The sequence below is a fragment of the Salvelinus sp. IW2-2015 genome, linkage group LG17, assembly GCF_002910315.2.
Source record: "Salvelinus sp. IW2-2015 linkage group LG17, ASM291031v2, whole genome shotgun sequence".
Classification (NCBI taxonomy): Eukaryota; Metazoa; Chordata; class Actinopteri; order Salmoniformes; family Salmonidae; genus Salvelinus; species Salvelinus sp. IW2-2015.
In genome coordinates, this window is record NC_036857.1 from 3890472 (window position 1) to 3897536 (window position 7065).

General features: G+C 41.2%; 1 pseudogene; it reads right to left on the reverse strand.

Moving 5' to 3' along the window:
- Positions 1-6841, reverse strand: part of LOC111976847 (solute carrier family 26 member 6-like) — a 38471-nt pseudogene extending 31630 nt beyond the window's left edge.
- Between the last annotated feature and the right edge of the window lie 224 nt (positions 6842-7065).

Below are 7065 nucleotides of genomic sequence, written 5' to 3' on the forward strand. Positions count from 1 at the left end.
GGAGCTACATATATTGGCTTGAGATCCAGGACGACTTACTACCTTACTATTGGCTGAGACTCTAGGCTACAATTTATTTGGCTGAGACTCCAGCCAGGGCTACAATACTATTGGCTGGAGACTCCAGGCTACAATACTTTGGCTGAGGACTCACAGGGCTACAATAACTATTGGCTGAGACTTTGAGGGCTACAATACTATTGGCTGAGACCTCAAGGGGCTACAATACTATTGGCTGAGACTTCAGAGCTACAATCCTAATGGCTGAGGACTCAAGGGCTACATACTAATTGGCTGAGACTCCAGGGCTACAATCCTATTGGCTGACTGGACGAAGAGACTAGTTGAAGAGGAGGACAAGAAGGGAGAGAATTTTACACTGCTTAATTAAGAGAGCGCAAACACACTATGATGCATGAGTGGCTGTCTCCCGGCAACGCCAGGCGTTCTCTCGAGTATACCTCAGAGCAGATGAAGAGAAGGAGGGAGAGACGGAGACGACCAGAGAGAGAGGAGAGATGCACAGAGAGAAAGAGAGAGAGAGACCAGACAAGAGGAGAGAGAGAGAGAGGAGGATGCTTCCTCCGTGCCCTAAGTCACCTTAGACAACCACACTCTTCACAACGCAACACCACCCCTCTTGCATCCCCAAAATGCACCCGTTTGCCCATATTCTACTTGTGGAAGGAATGTTAGGTGGCAACTTAAGGGACAACGCTTAAACCACATCCTAGCGCGGTAGACCTGCCACCGAACTAACCAGCCTGCAAAACAACCAACAACCGAAAACAACGGCCACGCACCCACAACATCAAAAACAAAAAAAAACACCCAAGAACGAACCCCCAAAACCACTGCCTCAAAAAAACAAACAATATAAACAACAAGCCCAAGAACCCCAAACCCCACCCCCACCCACATCCAAACCCCCACAATAATACACAGAAACAACAAAACACAGCCACCAGTCACAACAACAACAATCACAAAACAAGCGCACAACGAAATAGCCACAAAGCAACAAACCAGAAACAACACTCCACACGCAAACATAAATAAAAATGACAAACGCTACTCAAAACCCAACCCTCTCCGGTTGTTGTTGTTGAGAGAGATAGGCAAACTCTATATCTCCTGGAGCGCCCACAGCGAGTGTGCAGGGATCTTGTTCTACCCAGCCTCCAACACATATGACATTTAAACTAACCGGAGACTATAAAGCTAGGCTGGAACAAAAAACCTGCAAACCACACTGGTCCCTTCAAGACCGGGGTGTTACAGAGAAACCATGACAACTATCTGTACGGTCCTTTTTAGCCGCCCAGTAAAAAAACAAAAAGGGCCGTGTAATTCTGTGTTTGGAGTGTTCATCTGGATTATGTAGCTAAAGCGTTCTAAAGAGTTCATTTTTTCTGACTTTGAATATATTAATATTTGTTGGCCGTGCAGTGTCATACTCTGTGATGGCTCTCAGTACATTATGGTAGGCAGGTCAGTGTCATCTCTCCTTGATAGGTTAATTATTCAGTGGCAGTGCAGTGTCATACTCTGTGTATAGGTTAATATTGGTGGCGGTGATTCAGATGTCATACTCTGTGATAGGTTAATATTTGGTGGCAGTCAGTGTCATACTCTGTGAATAGCGTTAATATTTGAGTCGGCAGTGCAGTGTTCATACTCTCGGGATTAGGTTAATATTTGGTGGCAGTGCTGAACCTATGTTTCAGTTTCAAGAGGCCATCAGGGCTCAGGTCCAGAGGAAGGTTAACTTTTCTCTTCAAGCCTCAATAAGTCACACGACCTGGACCAAACTGTCTGGATACAGTGCCTTGCAAAAGTATTCACCCCCTTGGTGTTTTTCMTATTTTGTTTCATTACAACCTGTAATTTAAATGGATTTTTATTTGGATTTCATGTAATGGACATACACAAAATACTCCAAAAATTCAAAAAAAAATAAAAGGGAAAAGTGGTGCGTGTATATGTATTCACCCCTTTTGCTATGAAGCCCCTAGATAAGATCTGGTGCAACCAATTACCTTCAGAAGTCACATAATTAGTTAAATAAAGTCCACCTGTGTGCAATCTAAGTGTCACATGATCTCAGTATATGTACMCCTGTTCTGAAAGACCCAGAGTCTGCAACACCACCAAGCAAGCAAGCAGCACCACCAAGCAAGCGGCACTATGAAGACCAAGGAGCTCTCCAAACAGGTCAGGGACAAAGTTGTGGAGAAGTACAGTTCAGGGTTGGGTTAAAAAAAAATATCYGAAACTTTGAACATCCCAGAGCACCATTAAATCCATGATTAATAAATGGAAAGAATATGGCACCACAACAAACCTGCCAAGAGAGGGCCGCCCATCAAAACTCACGGACCAGGCAAGGAGGCCATTAATCAGAGAGGCAACAAAGAGACCAAAGATAACGCTGAAGGAGCTGAAAAGCTCCACAGCGGAGATTGGAATATCTGTCCATAGGACCACTTTAAGCCATACACTCCACAGAGCTGGGCTTTACGGAAGTGTGGCCAGAAAAAAGCCATTGCCAAAAGCCAAAAGCCATTGCTTTAATACCTCTCTAGGCTAGGTGGGACGGTCCCACCTGACCAACATCCAGTAAAAGTGCAKGGAGCCAAATTCAAACTACAAAATTGTAAATATTTACCATTCTTGAAAATACACATGCAATATGTCAAAATAAATCTTAACTTCTTGTTAATCCAGCCRCSGTGTCAGACTTCAAAAAGGCTTTACGGCGAAAGCAAACCATGCGATTATCTGAGGACAGCACCCCACCATTCAAATGCATAACAATCATTTTCAACCAGGCAGGTGGCGACACAAAAGTCAGAAATAACGATATAATTCATGCCTTACCTTTGAAGATCTTCTTCTGTTGGCACTCCAATATGTCCCAGAAACATCACAAATGRTCTTTTTGTTCGATAAACTCCTTTTTTATATCCCCAAAATGTCCATTTATTTGGCGCGTTTGATTCAGAAAAACACTGGTTCCAACTCGCCTACAACATGACTACAAATTATCTAATAAATTACCTGTAAACTTTGTCCAAACATTTCAAACAGCTTTCCTAATCCATCCTTAGGTAACCTAAAACATAAATAATCTATACAATTTAAGACGGAATATATTGTGTTCAATAGCGGATAAAATCAAAGTGGAGCGAGCAACAGGTCGTGCTCTAGAAACAAAAGAGTCCACTTGGCTTGACTCTCATTCTGAATAGCCGTACTTCTTAATTTCTCAAAGGAAAAACATCAACCAATTTCTAAAGACTGTTGACATCTAGTGGAACCCATAGGAACTGCAACCAGGTGCCTCATAAATCTAGTTTACCATAGAAAACTAATTGAAAACACAGTGAACTCCAAAAATGATTTTCCTGGATGGTTTGTCCTCGKGGTTTCGCCTGCCAAATAAGTTATGTTATACTCACAGACATCATTTTAACAGTTTTAGAAACTTTAGAGTGTTTTCTATCCAAATCTACTAATTATATGCATATCCTAGCTTCTGGGCCTGAGTAGCAGGCAGTTTACTTTGGGCACGCTTTTCATCCGGACGTCAAAATACCGCCCCCTATCCCAAAGAATAAGCAAACACGTTTGGTGTTCACCAAAAGGCATGTGGGGACTCCCCAAACATATGGAAGAAGGTAGTCTGGTCAGATCAGACTAAAATTTAGTTTTTTGGCCATCAAGAAAAATGCTATGTCTGGCGCAAACCCAACACCTCTCATCACCCCAGAATACCATCCCCACAGTGAAGCATAGTGGTGGCAGCATCAGGCTGTGGGGATGTGTTTCATCAGCAGGGACTGGGAAACTGGTCAGAATGGAAGGAATGATGGATGGCGCTAAATACAGGGAAATTCTTGAGGGAAAMCTGATTCAGTCTTTCAGAGATTTGAGACTGTGACGGAGGTTCACCTTCCAGCAAGACAATGACCCTAAGCATACTGCTAAATCAAGGGAAACATTTAAATGTCTTGGAATGGCCTAGTCAAAGCCCAGACCTCAATCCAATTGAGAATCTGTGGTATGACTTAAAGATTGCTGTACACCAGCGGAACCCATCCAACTTGAAGGAGCTGGAGCAGTTTTGCCTTGAAGAATGGGCAGAAATCCCAGTGGCTTGATGTGCCAARCTTATAGAGACATACCCAAAGAGTCTTGCAGCTGTAATTGCTGCAAAAAGGTGGCTCTACAAAGTATTGACTTTGGGGGGTGAATAGTTATGCACGCTCAAGTTTTCAGCTTTTTTGTCTTATTTCTTGTTTGTTTCACAATAACAAATATTTTGTATCTTCAAAGTGGTAGGCATGTTGTTTAAATCAAATGATACAAAACCCCCCAAAAACAATTTTAATTCCAGGTTTTAAGGCAACAAAATAGGATAAATGCCAATGGGGGTGAATACTTTCGCAAGCCACTGTAAGTCACACGGTCTGGACCAAACTGTCTGCCTTTCATAACCCAGATAAAAAAGACTACAGTTTACTATAGAATACTATAGTACTTACTATATAATGATATAGTATTCTGTTACTATARAATTTGATAGTATTTTGTAGTAAACTAGTATTTTGTAGAATACTATACTGCACACTGCCGTATCCCTCGATTGTGTAGTGCAAACTATTTAATTGTGTAGTATACTGTGGAATACTACTGTATACTACACTACTGTATACTACACACTGTTGATCATGTAGTGCTTACTATATAATTTTGTAATATACTGTAGAATACTGTACTACACACTGTAGTATCCCTTAACTGTGTAGTGCTTACTATAAAGTGTTGTAGTATACTGTAGAATACTATATTAATTACTACAGTATTATCTGCCAAAAACACTGTAGTAAATACTACGGTAATGTCCGCAAAAACAAAGAATTGTAAAACTATAGTAATACTACATTATTCAATTTGCATATGCTCCACCCATACCCATCCCCCATATCCCAATTTGTGCCACCCATAAGTAAGAAACCTACATGCAAATTATAGACCATATATTGTGTTCCCCTACAGATTATAGAAAAAAGCAGAAATGTTGAACTATCTATTCAGACTCCAATCCTACCTTCAGTTTATGGAATATTTGCTCATAGTATATCTTATATGTCAAAGATAATAGAACAAAAAACACTAGTAGATACTACAGTAATATCTGCAAGAACACTACAGTAATTACTATATTATATACTATAGTATTTATACTGTAATACACTGTACTAAAGTATACTACAGTCAGTCCACAAAAACATATAGTGAACACTACATTAAAGTCTGTAAAAACACTACCGGGGAATACTACAGTAAAGTCTGCAAAAACACTACAGTGAATATTATAGTATTTATACTAGAGAATACTATAGTATACTAGTTTGTCCTCAAAAACACTACAGTGAATACTATAGTATACTAGTKTRTCCTCAAAAACACTACAGTGAATACTATAGTATACTTCTGCAAACCACTACAGTGAATACTATAGTATACTACAGTCTGCGAAAACACTACAGCACATTACAGCAAAAAAACACTACAGTGAATACTATAGTATACTTCCGCAARAACACTACAGTGAATACTATAGTMTACTTCCGCAAAAACACTGCAGTGAAAACTGTAGTATATAAATATAGTAATACTACAGTATTTAGACCATAGTATACTGTAATATTTTTCATATGGGCAGCTGTCCTGTCTTCTCTTTCTGCACCTTTATCTGTTCWMTTCTTTCTCTCTCTGTGCCTCTCATTATCCTTCTCTCTTATCCTCTATCTGTTTTCTCTCTAATATTCTCCTTCTCTGTCTGCCACAGACTGTCCCTCTCTGTCCGGCACAGACTGTCTCTTCTCTGTCYAACAGACTGTCTCTTCTCTGTCCAACAGACTGTCCCTCTCTGTCCGGCACAGACTGTCCCCTCTCTGTCCGCCACAGACTGTCCCCTCTCTTGTTCATTCTGCTCCTATCTTACCTCTCCCTGCGTCAGTGGGATTGCATAATGAAAGATCATCCATTGCAACCATATAAAGGAGCATATCACACATTCAAACACACAACACACACACACACACACACGCTCATCTACGTGCCTTACTCAACTGTCCTCAAATAACCTGGGCAGTAAATTGTAAACTGAAATCAACACAGACACATCCAAAATAGCTTTTGTCAATGCATGTTATTCATCTGCAGAATTAGTCAGCAAATAGTGAAACTGATGCATGTTCCTGCTCCMCACGTGCACTATCCTCCCTCCTCCCCCTCTCCCATCCCTTCTGCCCTGCTCCCTCTCCTTCTCTTTTACCATATCTTACCTGAGGGAATCTTTCACCCTCTCCTTCAGGGGAGGTGTGGTGGAGTGTGTCCGTCTTCGKGCCACCTGGTCAAGGCAAAGCTCGTCCAAAACATCCCGCTCCACGTAAAACTTCCCAGCTCTCTGTTCTTCAACTCCCATGGTTGCCTGCCTGCCTGTCTTCCAACACTGAGTGTCTTTGTGTTGATTGCTTTGTGTCTCTCTGTCTTTTCTGTCTGTCTGTCTGTCCTTCTAGTCTGAAACACTGTGCAGGTCTCTCCAAAACRTTACTTAGAAAAAAACACTGTTGGTCCAAAAAGTAAAAAATCTATTAGTCAGAAAAGAGAAAAACCTCTTGGTCCAAAACAACAGTTGTCTGACAATTACCAACAACTGTCCAACACCCTGATAAGAGTTACAAAAGCATGAAATAAGAAGCTACTAAGTCCCACGCTCCTGGCTGTGTCTCAGTTTGTATCCAGTTTAGCAGAGTGTGGGAGTGACAGTCCTCTCCTGCCCTTATGAGGGAACACCTCACACCCCCACCCAAGCCAGTAGTGTGTGTGTGGTCTAACTTTCATATCTTTTGGGTTCCAGAAGTCCTCACAGGGACAGTAAAACAAGGACAATTCTAACAAGTGGTCACATTTTGTCGATAAAGGCTATTTTAGGCTTATGGTCAGGTTTAGGGTTAGAATTAGGTTTGGGTTAGAATTAGGTTTAGGAGTTAC